Source organism: Halichoeres trimaculatus, unplaced genomic scaffold (genome assembly GCF_033239565.1).
Source record: "Halichoeres trimaculatus isolate MK-OKI-2021-1 unplaced genomic scaffold, fHalTri1.1 fHalTri1_scaffold_14, whole genome shotgun sequence".
Taxonomy (NCBI): Eukaryota; Metazoa; Chordata; class Actinopteri; order Labriformes; family Labridae; genus Halichoeres; species Halichoeres trimaculatus.
The window spans coordinates 14,020,743-14,040,283 of NW_027437192.1; the positions used below are offsets into that span (position 1 = coordinate 14,020,743).

Consider the following 19,541-nt stretch of genomic DNA (forward strand, 5'->3'; position numbering starts at 1 on the left):
AGAGTATTTGGATAACTGTCCAACAGTCCCAGTGGTATTTTTACTTGACATGTCCATTACGTGCTTAAACCTAAAATGTAGAAGCTTTTTTTTATCTTGTGCTAAAAAAACAGTTCTACATGTAAAAATAAGGAACCAGCTAAATGTTTGAATTTCTGCTTTTTTGACTGAAAGAAAAATACTTTTTCTTCTCATTAACTACTCTATGAGTGTTTAAAGATATGCATGATTCTCTTGAGCTAAACTTTTGGTCAATGCCTCTTGATATAGCTTCTTGTAGGTATTCTCCTTTTTCCAGGGTGCTTTCTCTGCTGCACTCTTCACTCTGATTTGAGTAAATGTTCAGTGAATTGTTCTGTCTCAAGTTGTCAGAAAGGATAAAGCAGGTCTGATGAAGCCTGTTTTTTTCTCACAGCAAATAGTCCTCCACTCAGTCCTCCTGTGTCGTGTTAGATAAAAACAAGCTGCAGTAGTGCTGCAGTGCTGAAACAGGGAGAGACGCAGGATGGGGGAATTCCACAGGAGCTCTCACTTTGTTTTATTTGTCAGTTTGCTCCTCTCCAGTTTCCACAGACCTGCCCTTCTCCATCTCTTTGTGTTGATGCCCACACACATATTCGAACTGACTAGTGTCAATAAAGAACACACACACGGTCGTAAAGCAGTAAATTAAAAGCTGACTCAGATCAGAAAAGGAGTCTGGGGGATTAGCTTCTTTTCAGCCATGTTATGAAGGTTATTTTTAGCCTCTTCAGTTAACAGTTTGGCTTTAGAAAACAGATCGCTGGCTCGTGTCTTTGGGTTGGGTTTCAGTGGGTATCTGATTGATTCTGACTTCCAGTAAATGTTGCTGAGTAATTGAAGTAACGTTGGAAACCCCCAAACATCCCTTCTAATGATTCAGTTTGGGCTTTCACGGATATTATAGCAAATAGTCATTGAGTAAGCATCTTAAGAGATCAAACATTAGTTTTGACGTGAACTTAAAACCCCATAGTTGAAAGCTCCAGTGAAGAGTCCTCAGCTGGTCATGAATTAAGATTAAAGAAATATTTATGTCTTTGTAACCTAAAAAAAACTAGGAAGACTAAGAAAAAAAAGATACTTCTTTGTAGATGTTTTCTCAATTTTATGCATTTTTACTATTTTCAAGCAAATTTCAGGAGATTTTAAAGGCAGGGTCCACAGGAATTTTCGTTACTTGTTAGTAAACACAACATTCAAACTTGGCTCCTCCTCTTTGGATCAGTGCCAGCAGCAGCACACACCCACAACTTCCAAGTGTGACTCCGTAAATGCATTCACAAGCCTAGCAACCACCTGCAGCAGCGCTTTCTACATGGGAGTGACTTGATAGCCATGCACCTGACTTGGCATGTTAGCACAAGCTAATCATGGGTATTTGACGCATACCTGGTTAGCAGAAAGCTAACTCCCATTGCTCTTTGACCTGTGCTGCTCTCCAAGTGCCTAAAGGTTCACCCGCGTTTGGTGTTTTGTTTCACTTTGGTTGTGGTTTTCTTTTCCGTGCTACGTCCACTATCGTAGCCGCTCGGGATAACGTCTTCCACTCACTAATCAACACGGAAAGCCACTTGAGCACTAGGCGCGCTGTGATTGGCTGATGTAACCATGTTTACTCTCCTACTAGACATGTCCTGACATCAACATACAGGCAGACAAGGGGGTTGAGACAGACATAGGCACTGACAGACGTGTATAGAGGCCCACAAGGGACAAATGAGCAGGATTATTCCTGTAAAAGTTGACATTTTATTTTTTAGGAAAATCCTGTAGACTCTTTGCACACACACACACACACACACACACACACACACACACACACACACACACACACACACACACACACACACACACACACACACACACACACACACACACACACACAGAAACCAGCGCTGGCCCTGAGCCTCCACAGTAACTAATCACTTAGACAGCATGGCCGTGCCCTCTCATTAAGCATGCTGTATGCTGAAAGCTACACCGCTAATGACTCTGCATGGCTTGTTTCAGAAACAATATTCTCTGACTTAATACCGTTAGATCTAGCTTATCACAGAAAACCTCTACATATAAACCCCAGCTTTCCTGTGCAGTAAAAGTTTTGGCAGATGTGCTTTGTTTTTACTGTAAAATATAGAAGCTAGCAACAACCTAGCTGTCAGTTTATGTGTACTGCATTAGCTAACGGACACTGAGATAAGATATTAACTCCCCTATGATGCCCCCCTCCCCAACAATACCATCACTGTTCCAGAAACTTCACATCCCATTTGTTCAGATGTCAGTGTTGCCCGTTCATCCCCTGCTTTATATATATTTTTTATTTAGCAATTGTTTCTTCGCTGTCATCCTGCATCCGCTGACGGCTGGAAGTTAGCATATAGCGCCCTCATTTCTTCCAGCAGCGTTAGCCTGCTTGCTCTTCATGAAGTTGACATTGTCAGCCAAGCATGCAGGGATTCAATCAAGAAGAATTTGGGGGAAGGCCGATCTCAGTGCTGTTAGATCAAGAGGTAAAACAAATGCACAATCTGTTCAGCCTTTTCTGGAGCTCACAGCAAACACTGTTGTGTTTCTCAAAAAATGAGAGATGTGGGTAGTGCTCGTTGGAAACAGAGTTTTAAATCTAGAAAACACTACTGATTTTGGCCAAAGATGTTACTGCTATCAAATATTGTCCCAGAAATTTTGTTTTCTCTCAAAATCAGTGAACAGTATTTTTTTGGGTGCTTGTTAAAGCACTAACTCCCATGCACTGTTGTCGCTTTAATCAAGCTAACAGCTAATCTTAACAGCTGAATCTTGCAGGGATTTGAAACATGACAACGCATTTTGATATGGTGATTATCACTCAGTTGTATAAAATAATAACAGCGGTATTGAGTACGGAAATTGTCCACTGTGATATACATTTGTCACTATAACAGTACTTAGATATGGTGCAGATATAAGTTATGAAGTTTTTAAGTTAGAAGATATAAGCTTACGACTTTAGATCACTTTTCATGTGTTTTAGGTTGATGAAACCTATCACCAAGAACACATTACATCTGGTAAAACTCTCGACTTCTCTTCACCCTTTATCAGGTGCCATCTTTGCAAACAATATGCTTTTATTACCAGTCTTTATGGAGAATTTAAATGCCCTATGTGTGTGTGTGTGCGCATAGGTGTATGTGTAGCACCCAATTTATATAAACTGTTCTCATGGGAAGTGTCAATGTATCGATGTTGGTGTTGAGGTATATTTCTGGTGTATTGTGTGGAGGGAGAATAGAAAGCATGTAACTTATAAATATTCGTTTGCAGAATGTGTGTGTGTGTGTGTGTGTGTGTGTGTGTGTGTGTATGTGTGTGTGTGTGTGTGTGTGTGTGTGTGTGTGTGTGTGCTGTTCTTAAAGTCTGCATTATCAGCCTCTTGGCAACAAGCAAATGGAGCACCACTGAGTTCTGTTCATCGTCAAGGCCCTGTCGCCCCGGGTTACAGGGTTGCTAGGGACTGGCTGGATGTTGGATGGAGCAACTGGCATCACTGAAGTGTGAGCTTGGCATGTGTGCGCTTTGTATCCTGAGTTCTGCTCTTTTGGATTTTTCTTATCACCTTCCCCTTTCCTGTACCTGAGAATGGCAGTATGTATGTCATATTCTACTCATGTATGAACAGGTTATCCCATAAAGAAGACAGTTTTTATATTCTGTAGGCAAAGTTGGTGTGATCATGAACATCTGCCTGTCTGTTTATGAATGCTGCATACATACACAGGGTGTGTTCTGTCTCTAACAGGAAGCAGGGTTGAGTTTCATCTCTGACTTCCAGCCTCAGAGATTTTTCTTCTGTCACAAGAAGTGGGTGAAAAATTCTGCATGGAGGCCCCATTCGTTTTCAGTATTTGAGCTACCCTTGTTTAGTATGCGAGTGTCAAGTCTGAACATGATAAACTGTCATTTATTAAAACAAGTGCTCCAGTAATCATGACACGCCATCAGGATGGATGTTGTTTTAAGATATGATGTGGTTGCAAAGTGAGGGAGCGAGAGAATGGGAGAGAAAGAGGAAAGGAGTGGAGGTCTGAGGCGCCAGCAGAGAGGATATGTCTGGCAGCTGTGTCATTTTTCAGAGTAAAGGATTATGGGAGTATTACAGCAAATGAGCAGAGGGACCCAAACACACAACTTTCCCTCGACATATTGTATGCGTGTTATGGGGCGGGTGCGTGTTGTATGATCACAGATCAGTTGTTACCCGTGACTCGCTGCTGAGGCATTCACAGCAGCTGGCAGGGCTTTAGTCACAGGCTACCTGTGACTTTCTTACTGCAGCTGCAAAAAGCCATAACTTTAACATGACACACACTCTGCAGGCATGCAGAAACACAAGTCAGTATGTAGCGCCAGACTATAGCTTGTTAAAAACAGGGTAAATGAAGGGTGAAATAGATTTTTTTAATCAGATAAACTGGCCACATATGAAGTTTACACATCTTTCAAGTTTATAATATCAATTACAGTCGTTACACAGTTATTACACATCTATTACATAGTTATTACACAGTTATTGCACAGATATAACAGGATATATTTTTGCACAATAGTAGATTGTGGCAGTGCTACTTTGTGTTTTTAAGTCGACACTACACTACACTTGATTGCATAATGTCAGTCATGAAAATCTTGACACAGCCAAACCCACACCCACACACCCAAACACACACACCCCAGACACACTGAACAAAAGCCAGCCACTCATCAGGGATCATCGATGGGTAATACGTGTCTGTGTTTTCTCCATGTGTCATCTCTAATCAGTCCGACACGGCACTTCTGAGTGGTTTGATTCCCACCGAGGCTTCCCCGGGTGACATTTTTTTCAGGAACGAGACGCTTCAGTTGTGGCGTGGCTCCGCCGGTTGATAACAAGATCTGAGGCGGGTGTGTGACCCCTGCACATCAGGAGGGATGTTAACAAGCTTTTCTTGATCCCCTGGGTGTTTATTACCGACACACATGCACAATATGCCACTGCACTGTTCACATAAAGACATAAATCAGCTGTGAATGGAGACAGCTCACACAAGCAATGAGAACTGAGTGAACACTAGAACTCATCACTATCACAAATATTTAATATGCCTTAGCCTTGCAACTGAAACCATGCATTTTGAAATGAAACGGCTAAGATTAATGTCATATTATCTTCTTATTTTTCTTCAGCAGTACATTAATAATTTAATCCATGTGGTATAAAGCATTACAACACATGTTCACTGTAAGTTATCAAAGCCAGAACAAGCCTTGAAATAAGATATTTTGCCTGCAGCAAAGTGGAGGTCGATACATCATGAAATAAAACCCAGAAACAGGAAACCTTTACCTTAGAGAGCTTTCATGGAACTTCTGCTTATAACACTGGGGAATGTTATTTGATATCATTTTGTGAGGTTTCTCGTAGCAGAATACTTAATTTTTGAATTTTTTTTGAGATTATGACAAATTACCAGACTTACAACACCAAGAGAAGATTCTGTAAAAGTCTGTATTTTTTATTTTTGACTGTTTTATATTTTGACCTGTAATTTGTTGGAAAGAGAAGTCAACAAAGCCTTTTTTATTTCTACAGATTTCCACCTCAAGTTCCTTTTCTTGTTCTAACACAAAATGATGCACAAATAATTATCTCTGAATTTTTTTTTTCTTCAGCACAAATCTGTAAATCTGTTTGTGTTGAATTTGCTGCCTTCTGTGGACTAAGACTCTCTCTCTCTCTCTCTCTCTCTCTCTCTCTCTCTCTCTCTCTCTCTCTCTCTCTCTCTATATATATATATATATATATATATATATATATATATATATATATATATATATATATATATATATATATATATATATATATATATATATATATATATATATGACGTGTTACACCACAGTTTCCCAGTTTGGGATAAATAAAGTAATTAATATTCTATTCTATTCTAGTCTATACACTCACAGATTATAGATTACTTGCTTTGTAACATAGAATAAAAGTCTGTTTCTGCAGCTTGCTGTCACTCACTTGGTTTGACTTCACCCCCTTTGCAGCTTGGATGTACAGAATGTCCATCCTTCCCTTATCTCTCCTGCCTATCACATTCAGGGTTGTAGCAGGCTGTGGACAGGTTGCAGGCTTATTGAATTACTCAGGGGCCTGCATCTTATCAGACCCAAGATGTAGACTTGCAGCATGCTACACAAAGCATTTTGAATATTGGCTTTATGCTAATGTATTGGCTATACTGCAATACCCTATATTCGTTGGGTATTGCAACTGTAACTCTCCTTCATGGTGTCAAAAACATCCACATGAGAGAAATGGTGATATACACGGTAAGTAAACCTTGTTGCTTTGTTTGAGATTTCCAAATTCATGACAACAAGTGTAGAAGAAAAGGTGGGTTACCACTTCCTGTTATCAGAAAGAACCACAAGAATAAACAGATTAAAAAAAGCTATGATTAACTTCCTGTCCACTGACTCATGCTTTCAGCTCTGGTTGTATCCAGAGTTATATCGAGTGACTTTGAAAAGCTACCTTTAATGCTACATTGGTTTTTCCAAATCAATCTCCCCGTCATCTCCGGACCGTGATGCTGAATTCAAGTCGTGACAGACTGCAGGCCACTCTGCACTGTCAGCAGCTCCTCTTTGAGGGTCAGTGCACTAATGAGCACCATGTGTGCAGCAGGTTTGAGTCCAGGTTGTAACACATGTCACACATCACACCCTTTTCATACATTTAGTCTGGGTAACGGCTCTTAACTTTACTTCCTATAAAATCTATACTCCCTCAATGCTTTGCAACTTCAAACCAGTAAATCTCAGGAGCAGATTATTGAGCTCATTACTGAGTCATCATATGGATCAACAGCCCTGCACATTGATCAATTATTCATAAGAAATCTGAGGTGAATAACAAGTGCTTCTGTGTTGAGAGAGGACTGTGTACTCGAGTTAAACATCAGCAAGAGATTTTGGGTCAATAGCTTCATATTACGGGAGTTTTTAGCCTCTCAAAGGTGCACGGTGTTTTGTTTCCTCAAGGGTCTAAATTAAGTCTACAGGGAGTTTATTGTGCTGCTCCAGTCAATTTATGTCTTCTTCTACTTCCCTTTAAGTCAGTTTCTTTCACTTCCTGTTGAAATCTCAGAAGAGAGAGTGAGGTTCTTTGAACTAACTCCAAAGATATGTCATAGTTTTCTTACCTTTCAAGATCTTCACATGAAAGAGCTCTCAGTTTGACACCTTTCCTTCACTTGCTGGCTGTTCTGTGATATGTTTGGACCATGCAGTGAACTCTAAACTCATTACAACAGCATCAAAGTCTGCTAGTTCAACTTTTAAAGTTTAAAAGCAGATTTTTCCTGCTTGCTATCAGAAGTCTTGTGATCTTTTGTGGCTTTTTATTTCCTCATCTTTTTTTCTGCTGCCTTGTGTGGTTCTCTGAACAAGTGTGTCAGCATCTTTATGGCCAATTGTGCCAACATTACCAGCCCTAAGGTCTTCAAAGCTGAAATAAACTCAGTCCCTCGCTTTGCTAAATAAAGTATTTCCCACTTGAAAGAATGGGAGTTCACCCTTTCAAGGATAGACGTCCTCAACCTCCTGTGTTTCTCTCTTTACAGAACTTGCGGGCAGCCAAACAACAGAGACTTGGATGAAACCAGCTGTTTATAAGACGCCTGTCAGCAGAACAATAGCTGCCGCAGCCACATGCCGGGGGGACGCTAACTCTGCTAAGCTAAGCGCCCAAGCTAAACACAGGACCAGGCCAGGAGAAGCCAAAACACAGGAAGTAAGCAGCTGTTTACTTTCTCTCGTCTAGACTTTTTCCTCACTCATTAAGTGCAAAGAGCCCCCTTGTGGATTCCTGCTCTGAAATGAATGAGTGTTCAAGGTTACTTGTGGGTGTTTCATTGTTTTAGCAGCTCCTAAAATGAGGCGGTGTTTGACCCATTTGTGGCCCCCAGGTCTGTGTGCCACGGCGTTAGCCCTTCAATAATCCCTTGGCGACCCAGAAAGTGATTTCTAGAGCAGCTGGAAATGTGGGCCATAGGCCTAATAACACAACAATGGCATCATATGGAGGAGAAAGTGGTAAAGACGGCAGGGCTCCTCTTTGAATCTGGGTAAATTATTAAAGAGGAACATGTAAAATTCACCCAACATTACCCCAAACTAACAATGTAGTTCATCACAGCTGCCTGAAAGCTGCTGAAGTGCATCTTGGGTAGTTTATGTTTTAGTACACACACACACAGTAAGGATTGTGGATATTGTGGTGTGTATGACTGAGGGGATTTTATCAACAGAAGAACTGATGTCACTTATCTGAGCTGTGCATAGGATTAGAATAAAGTATGCACGTGTATAAGTGTGTGTGTGAATAAGTGTGTGTGTGTGCGTGCAACATTGAGTTGAGGGATAATAACAATAATACTCCGACTTTTTCACTAAATCTCACCCACCCCTGCTTCAGAGTCGACTGAGTGCAGCAGCGTGCTTTTACACAGTTCTGCACACAGGATGTTTTGCACGAAACGCAGAGGTGAAGGTTGACAACTTTCCCAGCATGCAGCTGCTTTTCCCGCAGCCTCTCATGGGGCCCTTTGGAGGACAGTGCTGGGACGGGGGGGTGTAAACTAAAGATGATGATCCCGACAAACGGCACTGCTCTCTGGGGTGTCTTTCTCTAGACTGTTGTCTCACGGCAAGCGCTCTGAATTTGTGTGTGTAAGACTCTGTGTGTGTGTGTGTGTGTGTGTGTGTGTGTGTGTGTGAGTGTGTGACTTTGTGTGACTTTGTGTGTGTGTGTGTGTGTGTGTGTGTGGGTGGCCTGTTTACATTCCACTGATTCCTCTCGGGAATCCCTCTGTTCCCCTGCTTATTTGCCCGGGAAAGTTAGGTACGTGTGGAAGCATACGCATGTGTTGTGTGTGTGTGTGTGTGTGTGTTTAGGATATTTTTAGAGCCCTCAATTGAATACAATTGGCAACTATACTCACCCCAGAGCTTAACCCCAACTCTCTCACAAACAGACACATCCTGATGTACTCTTTCACCTTTAGAAGATTCCCGTCAGAGTTGAAAGCCCTAACTTTTTAGGTGTGCAGCTAAACGCATCATCTTATGACTCTAAGATCTAGTGATCTACACATTTTAAGACTATTTTAAAATGATTCAATCTCTGGCTCCAGGAAACGTAACATAACTTTTTTTGTCAATCTGAGAGCACTGCAGATGAATAAAAGTGATGGATTTTTCCAAAGTTTTGTGGAATTCCAGGAAATCTTACACTCCAAATTTTGTTGTGGGAGCTGAGGGGATTTCGGATGTCATTTTTGCGGCCAAGCAGCTTACGGGATGAAATCTGCAATCTGTGGTCGGGCTCTGTTAATGCTGTTAATTCCTCCTCAGGAGATGATTTCATGCTCCTTGCTGTGCCCGCTTACAGCAAACTGGTCGTCTTTTTCTATCTCCCCTTTAATCCTCAGAGGCAACAATCACACAAAGTCCAGCTGGGGCTCTGAAGATTATTTTCATCATGTTTTCTATTCAAGTTGTGGAACTGCAGAGAAACACTAAGAGAAGGGCAAACAGGTAGAGATCAGGAGGTCGTCAACCTTGGTCTCTCTTTCAAGGCGCTGCTAACTTCTTCCTTGGGAATTCCTCGCCATCTGCACTGAGCTACTTCCTGCCTGTTCTGATAGCCTGATTGGCGGTAATTGATATGCCGCTGATAGACCATCAGGAAGTCTTTAAGTAACCAAGCCATAACTACAAGTCATTATCACCATAATATGAAGTCATATGTTGCATTTTACATTTCACCCAGGGTGATATCAGCAGGGGGAAATCAGCATCAGCAGCACTCGGGGGGTTAGAGCTGTGTGCTGTGTGTTAAGTGTCCAGGGCTTTGCTAATGGCTCTATACGAGTTAGCGGTCAGGAGCTTTGAGAGGTAATTCACAAAGACTGTGATGTAATGGCTCTTGATATGGAGGGGCTCTCTGAAAGAGTGTAGTGGGTTAGAGTTCAGATATGTGTGTGTGCTGTGTATGGTGTAGGGATGGGCATTTCAAGCAAAAGTGCTATTTGATATTTGCTCGTAACTGTTCAAAAATTATTAAAAGACCCCCCACGTGCGACATTTTCATTAATTTTTTGAAGGAGTTCCCACTCTTCCCAATCTATTTTTTGAGCACCTCCTTGCTCTCGTTTTGGCTGTAAATCCTCCAACCTGTTGTCTCCTTGCCTTGCTCCGTTCATTATGTCAGTTTGTTGTCAAGTTGAATATGATCTGGTTTGGACACAGTTTGTTTTATTTTGAAAGTCATTGGCCATTTTACACATTTCCCATACACAATTTCCTGTCCCGCTCGACCTGTTTTTTGTGAAATTGACGTGTAACAGCTCTGTGATCTGGCATAAAACTGCGACCTGCCACAGACTGGACAAAGCCATCATCACATGAACTATTTGATTTTTTTGACGTTAATGACTATTCGAAAATTCAAAATCATTGCCCATCCCTTTTATAGTGGTGTATTGGTACTTTTCTGTGTGCTCCACCACACAGAGATGTATCAAGGAATTTGAACCAGAGACAATGTCAGAAGCAGTGGCGATTGCTGTAAGACTGCAAGGGAAGCTCAGCTTCCCCTAAAATGTCCCCAAAAAAGTGGTGATATGTTCTGCTGTGTGTACATTTCATTGATAAAATATGCGCTAGAATTCCTTCATCCTGGTCCAGAATCAGCTACCTATCACAGGTAACTGGCTCGACCTCCTTCTCATTCATCCCCGCAGTGTCTCAGCGCTTTAACACAGTCGGACGTGTCTGAGTCTTCTGACTTCAGTGGGGAAGCGTAGAGTGGGTTGTGCCACTGTGGAAACTGGACGGTCATTGGATAAACGCTGGGCTTTGTCCCGTCCATTGGATGCTCAGCGTCTCTGGGGGTCTATGAGGCAATGGGCTGGCCTGATGATTGGATGATCTGTCTGAGGCTGAATCCCTTTATGATTGACAGTGAAATGAGCCAGTCAGGGATCTTGAAGTATAACCCTCCACTGGAGCATCTTCTCAGTTGTGCTGGACTGATCCGGAAGCTTTATTGATCCCCAGCGAGTTTACCTTTCTTAAAAAATGACAAGCATTGAGGTAAAATCCCTGGAAAAAACACCTGGTTGGTACAACAGGATCATTTTCTTGAAAAGGAATGGAGGGTAGAATTTATGTTTAAATAAACCAACAAATTTATGATGTAGGTCAGAAAAAAATGAGCTTCCCCTCCTTGACTGACCAGCAGCCGCCACTGGTCAGAAGTATCTTAGAAGAAAAAAAATGCTGGACTATTGCTCAGTGGTCTGAAGACATCTTTTCAGATGAAAGAAATTTTTGCATCACATTTGGGAATCTTGGACCTTGAGTCTGGACAACGGGGAGTTGCTTGAAGTGCCGTGTAAAGTTTCCAGTCAGAGATGGTTTTGAGTGCTGTGTCATCTGCTGGTACTGGTCCACTATGTGTTCTCTGAAGTCCAGAGGCATCGCTCCAGTTTACTAGGAAATTTAAGAGCACTTCATGCTTCCTTCTGCTGCCAAGCTTTATGGAGAAGCTGATTTTAATTTCCAGTCAGACTTGGCACCTGCCCACACCACCAAAAGTACCAAAATCTTATTACATGAATATGAAAGTGCTGTGCATATCAGGCTGATCAGAGATAAAGCCTTAAAGGGATAGAAGCTACTAGTGTTCAGACAAAGGATAAAATAAGGGCTTTTTACAACAAAGGATTTTTTTTTTTTGAGCAGTAAAGCTACTATGGGGGTACCAGAAAGACAATAGAAGGCCTAAAAAGAGGAAAAATACCCCTTCTTCAAAGGTAGAGTTTGCAGGACTTGAAAAAAATAAAATGTCAATCCTGTTCAATAGTCACTTCTGGGCATCTGCACATGTTTGTCAGTGTCTGTGTCTGCCTTAATCCCCTCCTCAGCCTGTATGTTGATGTTTTGGTTGTATCTGGACCTTTCTGGGCGGAGAGTAAGCGTGGTTACATCAGCCAGTTGATTAGCCAGTGGAAGTGTGGCTGCATTAGTGGACGTAGCACAGAGCAAGAAAAACACAACCAAAGTGAAACAAAACACCAAACAAATGAAGCTTTTTACTCAATGAGGGTAAAGCTTGGCTGAACTTTCACTCTCATTCGGGCACTTGGAGAGCAGCACGGGATGAAGAGCAGCACCACTTGGCTTTCTGCTAACCAGGTATGTGTCAAATAACCCGTGATCAGCTTGTGCTAACATGCCAAGTCAGATGCACAGCTCTTGAGTCTCTCTCATGTAGAAATGTGATGCTACAGGAAGTTGCAGGACTAGTGAATGTGTTTACATCTTCACAGTTTGAGGCTTCGGGCATATGCCGCCTCAGGCGCTGATCCAAGGAGGAGGAGCCCAGTTTGAATTTTGTGTTTACTAACAAGTGACAAAAACTTCTACCCTACCTGTATAGTTTTGCTTTGAATATCTTGAACAAATGAGACAAATACACTGAGTAAGATTGAGTTCTTGCTGATTGTTCGGCATTTCAGACACCAAAACATTCACTGTAGTATGGTAAAAAAACATAAAACAGAAATATAAAGCCAGAGTTTTCAGAATCAGAGTGGAACACCTCACTGCAGCATTAATGCTCACACTTCTAAAGTGACACCTGTCTGTACTGGATAGTTGACCTGCAGTATAAACGTCCATGTCTCTGCTCCACTTACCTCTCCTCCTCTTTCCCTCTGTGTCACTCTACGAATGATATCGGTGAGTGTCGCCCCTGTCTGTCCCGCTCTCTCCACACATCTCACCACATTATCCTCCCACTGTGTCAGGATGGATTTGCCTCTGGCCACCTCAGCTCTCCTGGAAGTGTCAGAGTGTGAAGGTGTCTCTGTTGCTTTTTCCTCTCATCCTGCTGCCTGCAGAGTGACTGCTTTAATGTATTCTTCCACTCCCCTCGCTCCTTCCTCCTCACTCCATCTCTCTCTCTGTCACACTGATTTCCGTCCCCTGCTAATTGGTTCGTCTCCATTCACTTGACTGTGCGAGTGTGTGTGTCCATTTCTCACTGTATTTTTTATGTCTGGGTTCCCAAGTGTGCTTATGTGTGTGTGTGAGTGAATAATTATGCATGTGCGTGTGTATGACTGACAGCAGATTTTCTGCAACCAGCAGGTGTTGTGTTTACTGCTCTAATGCACATTTAGTTAGTTCATTGGTTTTTAGCTTTCCTTGGGGACACTGTGAACCAACCCCATTAACTGATTTGAGAAGGGCTGTCACAGCCATGACCAGTTTTTCATAAATATTCCCCAGTTTTCTACATCTTTCACACATGAATCTGTCCTCTCATTCATTTGCTGTCAACTACAGCTTTCAGTTTGTAGCAAGAAAGAGCCAAGTGCAGCTTTTGTGCTCCACATGTTTTAACAGACTATATGCAGTGATCGACTGTGTTTGGTTGCTTTGTTAAGAAGTACTTCCCTCCTGAACTCTAAAAAACTTAAAGGTAGGGTCTGCAGGATTTTTCTAAAAATTGAAATGTAAACTTTTACAGGAATGATCCTTCTCTATCGTCTTCTACGGGCCTCTATACATGTGTGTCAGTGTCTGTGTCTACCCTTAACCCCCTCCTCAGCCTGTATATTGATGTTTTGGTTATCGTGACATTTCTTGGTGGTGAGAAAGCATGGTTACATTAGCCAACCACAGCGCACCCAGTGGGTAAATGACTTTGCTTGTTGATTAGTAAGCAGAAATAGCTATCCTGAGTGGATATGAAAGTGGATGTAGCACAGAGAAAGAAAAGCACAACCAAAGTGAAACAAAACACCAAACAGATAAAGTTTTTTTCAAAGTGAGGGTGAAGCTTGGCTCAACTTTTACTCGCTTTCGAGCACTTAGAGAGCAGCTCGGGATGAAAAGTGACGCAATTTATGTAGAAACGCGATGCTACAGGAGGTTGCAGGACTAGTGAATGTGTTCACATCATCACTGTTGGAGGCAGTGGGTGTGTGCTGCCACTGGCACTGAGCCAAGGAAGAGGAGCCCAGTGTGAATGTTGTGTTTACTAAAAAGTAACAAAAATTCCTGCAGTTCCTACCTTGAAAATTCAAGAACACTCATATTTATTTCATTCTCCAGCAGGAGAGAAGATTGATATGACATATATTTGTGAATGAGCTGACCAGGGACAACAGTTAGCTAGCTTAGCTTAGCACAATCTGGACACAGATTCTCAAACTCTTAATTCATTTTTTTTAATAACAAAATATTTGTACCCTCTTACTTACCTAACTTTTTCTCCATCTACACAACTTATATCTGCACTTTAATTTGCACATATGAAAGACACCATCATTACGCCACCATCTCTTGCAGCCTCAAGGCCAAGCTAAGCTGAAGTCATTTTTGCTTTTTTGATCCTAGACAGTACTTAAACACTGGACAACATGCTAGCTCCCCAAGAGTGATGCCAAACAAATTAGAGCTCCCCTGGTGGCTGGCTGTAGTGTGGATGTTTTATGTTAGAGTACACAGTTTTGCCCATGTCCCACTTTAGAGTCGTGGGTTAAATGAGAAATTAAAATATAAATTAAAGAAAAAAATCTTGCTTGTGTGGTGCCTGTAATGAGAATTTGATCTTTTTATGCTGATTTATGTGTTGTTTTGAGTTTGAAGGAGTTAACTTCTTAAAAGGAGGTGATGTGATGCCATGACTGAACTCTTTGTTAAACTGGTATAAAATCTCCTGCAGGTTTTAAAAGGGGGGAGTTCCAGTTGGCTGAATGGCTAAAGGAGCTTAAGTTAAGGCTTTGAATGACATCATGGTAGTGCAACAGTGTAGCCTGCTAATAAATTCAAAGTAGTAGAGGAAGTGTGTAAACAAAGGACCAGAGGAGGGAAGAAGGCAGCATGGTGTGATTCATGTTTATCCATTTTTACCTAGCGTAAACTATACCGCTTGCTGGAATGAACTTTCTAACATTTATCTGCTAAGCTAAATGTTTGATCTAAGTTTACTGAAGGTGTGTGACATCCATTTGGCCAGTCTTGAGGACTAAAAAAATCATAAGCAACACAGTGCGGTATACCTTCGCCCACCGTGGAAGCAATCTAGCTTCATTTTTTCCAGTGGGGGAAGATGTCATGCCATCAATATTTACGTACACGCAACGACTTAAGAGTGGTTTCTTTATGTCTGACTCCAGGCATAAAACCAAGCCAGTGTATTTCTTCAAGTATTGGAATTTTACTCCAGGTTGATTACAAAATCAACCAATTTTGCACATAAAAACAAAATGTGTTGTTTGTTTTGAATCCTCTTCTCTCACTTGGAGTGCCTCTTCGTTACAAGAAAATACTCCTTTCCCACTTACTGTGGTGAAATATGGGATAAGCCTCCACCTGTGAAATGAGAAAATCAAACAGAGTCGTGAAAAGACGGAGGGAGATCTGAATCTGCCTCCTGCAATCTTCTGGAGCTACTCAGGCGTGCGCTGGATGGATTCAACCTGAAACCCCGAGATTGCTGTCTGTGGGTTGCCATGTTTTTAACATCCTCCCCCCTCCTCTTGGTTCCTGTGAATGTTTTGGCCCCAGCCTCCCCTCACTCCTTGGACAACCCAACCCCCCCAAGCTGGTTCTGATTGCAGATTTGCCCTCTGAGTTCCTGGAGGCTTCCATATTTTACCATATCTTTACAGGATGGCAGACGTGTTGAATATGCTATGGTCTGCAGAGGGACAGGGGGCAGGGGGCAAGGTGAGAAAAGAGGGGGTGAAAATGGAGAGAAAAGGCGAGGGATGGATGGATTAGATGAGAGAGGAGGGATGAAAATTGTATGAGGAGGCAACAGGGGACCGAGAAGACAGAGGAAAAACTGTGTTTTATTTGGGAGGAAGGACAATGGAGCAAGAGATCACCAAAGCAAAATGGAGCGGTACAGGACTGTGTGTGTGTGTGTGTGTGTGTGTGTGTGTGTGTGTGTGTGTGTGTGTGTGTGTGTGTGTGTGTGTGTGTGTGTGTGTGTGTGTGTGTGTGTGTGTGTGTGTGTGTGTATGTGCGTGTGTGCGTGTGTGTGTGTGTGTGTGTGTGTGTGTGTTTGGTGATATTGAACAATCTCAACTAGAAGTGTGTCTGAAAAATGTCTCACTCTAAAAGGTCAGAAGCTGCATCAGCACGCCCTATCCCCCTTCCAATCCTTCATTTTTACACTCCTAAATCTCTTCTGTCCTTCCTCTTCTCTTCCATTTCCATAGCCACACACACACACACACACGCACACACACACACACACACACACACACACACACACACACACACACACACACACACACACACACACACATACACACATATCCATTAGTAAATGTCTCATAGTTAAACCTTATAGAGGGTTGAAAGGGTCCGACCCCCTGCCATTTCCTCCGTCTGGGTCTTCTAATAAAGCCACCCCTGCTGTGGTTAGAGCCTTGTAAAGAGGGATCACATTTCCATTTCAGTTACTCTTCTGCACACACACACACACGCACACACACCTGCTATTAATTCCCCCTATTGCCCTGCGCCTTTTGTCCAAAAGGCCGGTGTCACAGGAGGAGATAAATGAAATGCTGCGTGGCAGTTCTTCAGAGCGGCTGTGATGGCGAGCAGGAACATTTAGAAATGTGTGACTGTGTGTGTGTGTGTGTGTGTGTGTGTGTGTGTGTGTGTGTGTGTGTGTGTGTGATTGATAAGAAGAAAGACAGGTATGTGTAATTGTTAGTGTGTCTTAGATCAGGAAAATAGGCGTACAAATATTGTCAAAGCGTCTGCACTTTATAAATTTGTGAGGGTGAGAACGTGATCGTGCCTTTCCAGACATCTGTTGCATCTCATTAGCAGCTTTATAATCACACACACACTCACACACTCACACACACACACACACACACACACACACACACACACACGCACTTGTATATATAACATCCTTCATCCTATTCAGTCCGCCTAGATAATCCCTTTATCTTGGCGGCTATTCAGCTCATAAAGGCCAGTGCCACTGAATAATGATGTGGTGTGAGCTGCTCCTCTCTCCCTCTCTCTTTCATGCTAATCTTCATCTCAAGGTGACAGTGATGGAGGAATTTAATACATACAATCTGTCCATATAGTGGCAGATTCCTCCAAAACAGTTTTTAAAGCCACCCAATGAAACGGGCTTAACTGATGTCCTGACACGTGTCTACTTTCATTCATGAAAATAAATCCACTGCTCACAGGACGGCAGTTGATGTCCCATTTATTTCGACAGAAGCAGATTCTGTGATTCAGTAATTTCTGTTGTTTTGTCTTGTATTTTTTTCCGTTTTAACCTATTTATTATTAAAAAAATAAAAAAATAAAAATATCCAAAATGTTTAACTTCAGCTCCAAAATTTGATGGTCATAAAGAATTTTGCGTACAGCTCATCTCATCTCATCTCAAAACTGACCTCCACGCCTGTGCTGGCTGACCTGTTTATGATTTAACACTGCAATCATAGTTCAAACGTTTTTCAGACAGGTAAAAAATTATCCATAAACTAACAAAAACAACCCAATTACTTATTTTCAAATCAGTGTGAAAAGTGATTCATTCTGTCCTTATCTTCTGTTATGAAGATAAATTTGGTAAATACATGTGTAAGTCATTGGTTCCACTGGTAAATAGTTTTGAATGCAATGGTTGACTTAGTGGTTTAATTAATTTCTCAGTGATTTTACTGGAAAATTCAGTCATTCTACTTTTTAAGTGATTTTACAGACTTTACAATTTCTTTTCTTGTTTCTCTAAATCAGTGTTTCTCAATTCCGGTCCTGGGCCCCCCCTGCCCTGCATGTTTTAGATGTTACCCGAATCGAACACACCTGATTCAAATGATCAGCTCGTCATCAAGCTCTGCTCGGGCCTGATAACGAGCCATTCATTTGAATCAGGTGTGCTGGAGTAGGGTAACATCTAAAACATGCAGGGCAGGGGGCCCCAGGACCGGAATTGAGAAACACTGCTCTAAATCCACTTTTTAGTTTTTCTTTATTCTCAAAATACTTGTATTACAGATTTTTTGTCTGCATGTGATCAGAATGGTTATTTTATCTATTTTCCGGTCTATTCATTGTGTGTTTATGTTTTGTTTTGTTTTGTTTTGTTTTGATTTGTTGCTACTGGTTGTTTTCTATAATCCTTTCCGGTTTATTCAGTTTCCCACTTGTTTTCTAAATCTAATCATCTCCCTTACTATCCTCACTTAGCAGCTGTGTCCATGCTCCTTAGCCTCAGATCCTTAGAGTTCAGCAGTTCAACAATCCCCCCACCCCCACCACCACCACCACCACCCTTCCCCTGTTCCAAACCTCTGCTCCCATTCCTGCACGAGTGTCTGCAGCGAAGCTCACTTACAATTTGAGTGACAATCCCTGAAATCATTACAACAATCCATCTTTCTTCACGCTCCACTCTTCCCATTTACATATTCGAATGACACGCCTGGCTGGTTTGTTTAATCACATAAATTTGCACCGCTGCACAATTACTGACGTCGCTTTTGTTTTAGCATTTTATTATTAGCAGAGCGGCGGCGCTGTCACAAAGCTAATCAATTGGAGACAATGGCAGGACACTTTTTCTTTTTTTTTTCTTTACCAGGGTGTGGGGAATAATTGGGCTTTGTCAGGATGGGGAGTAAAATATGAATACATCTCATGGGGAATTTAGCTCCAGCTCAATAAATTTCAATTTTGGTGATGTTTGTTTTAAACAGTTTGGCAGAAACACACCCATTATCATTTCACCAGAAACATTTTGTCTGTCATATTCAAAGGTCAGTTACAGTATGGGGCGTCACTGACAGCAATGTTGGCTATTTCTGGGAGAATTTCTTCTCACTGTCAGTACTTTACACTTCCTCTTTCTAGCAACATGGTGGCAGCGGCCACCTCTGTGAGAGATAGAGCTGAAACCGAAAGATTCATTTCGTATGAGGAAGACAAGAAAGAGAGAGACCCTCCCGAAGCAGTTTTTTTTTACAAGGACGAAAGAAGGGAGGAAAGAAAGAGGAACTGAAAGCTTTAAGGGTTCTTTCTTGCACAGTCGCACACTGTTGAGCCCAGCTGAACAAATGCAGACAGAATCAAGTCCAAATGATTTAAATGCAGAGCCTGAGGGAGAAAAGACGATAAAAGGGGAGATGAAGAAGAGGAGAAAAACACAAGAGCAGCAGAAAAACTAGAGAGTTTAAGACAAATCTGCTATTATGTTGAACATTTTCGACAATAAAGGCTTTTTCTACTTCAAAAACAAGGGTATTGTTCCAATTTGCTGCAGAATACCCTGTAATTCAGAACTTTGCTGTTCAGTCCGAAGAGTTGTTGCAATCAGAAAAAAAGTAATTTCAGGTTTAGTTACATTT

At 41.8% G+C, this 19,541-nt stretch overlaps 1 protein-coding gene across 1 annotated transcript in view; it reads left to right on the forward strand.

The window, feature by feature from the left end:
• Positions 1-19,541, forward strand: part of pag1 (phosphoprotein membrane anchor with glycosphingolipid microdomains 1) — a 70,452-nt gene that overhangs the window by 22,557 nt on the left and 28,354 nt on the right. The window contains exon 2 of the mRNA XM_074686894.1: positions 7,686-7,855. The gene's annotated coding sequence lies outside the window, so the exon portion shown is untranslated. The remainder of the gene's footprint in view (positions 1-7,685; positions 7,856-19,541) is intronic.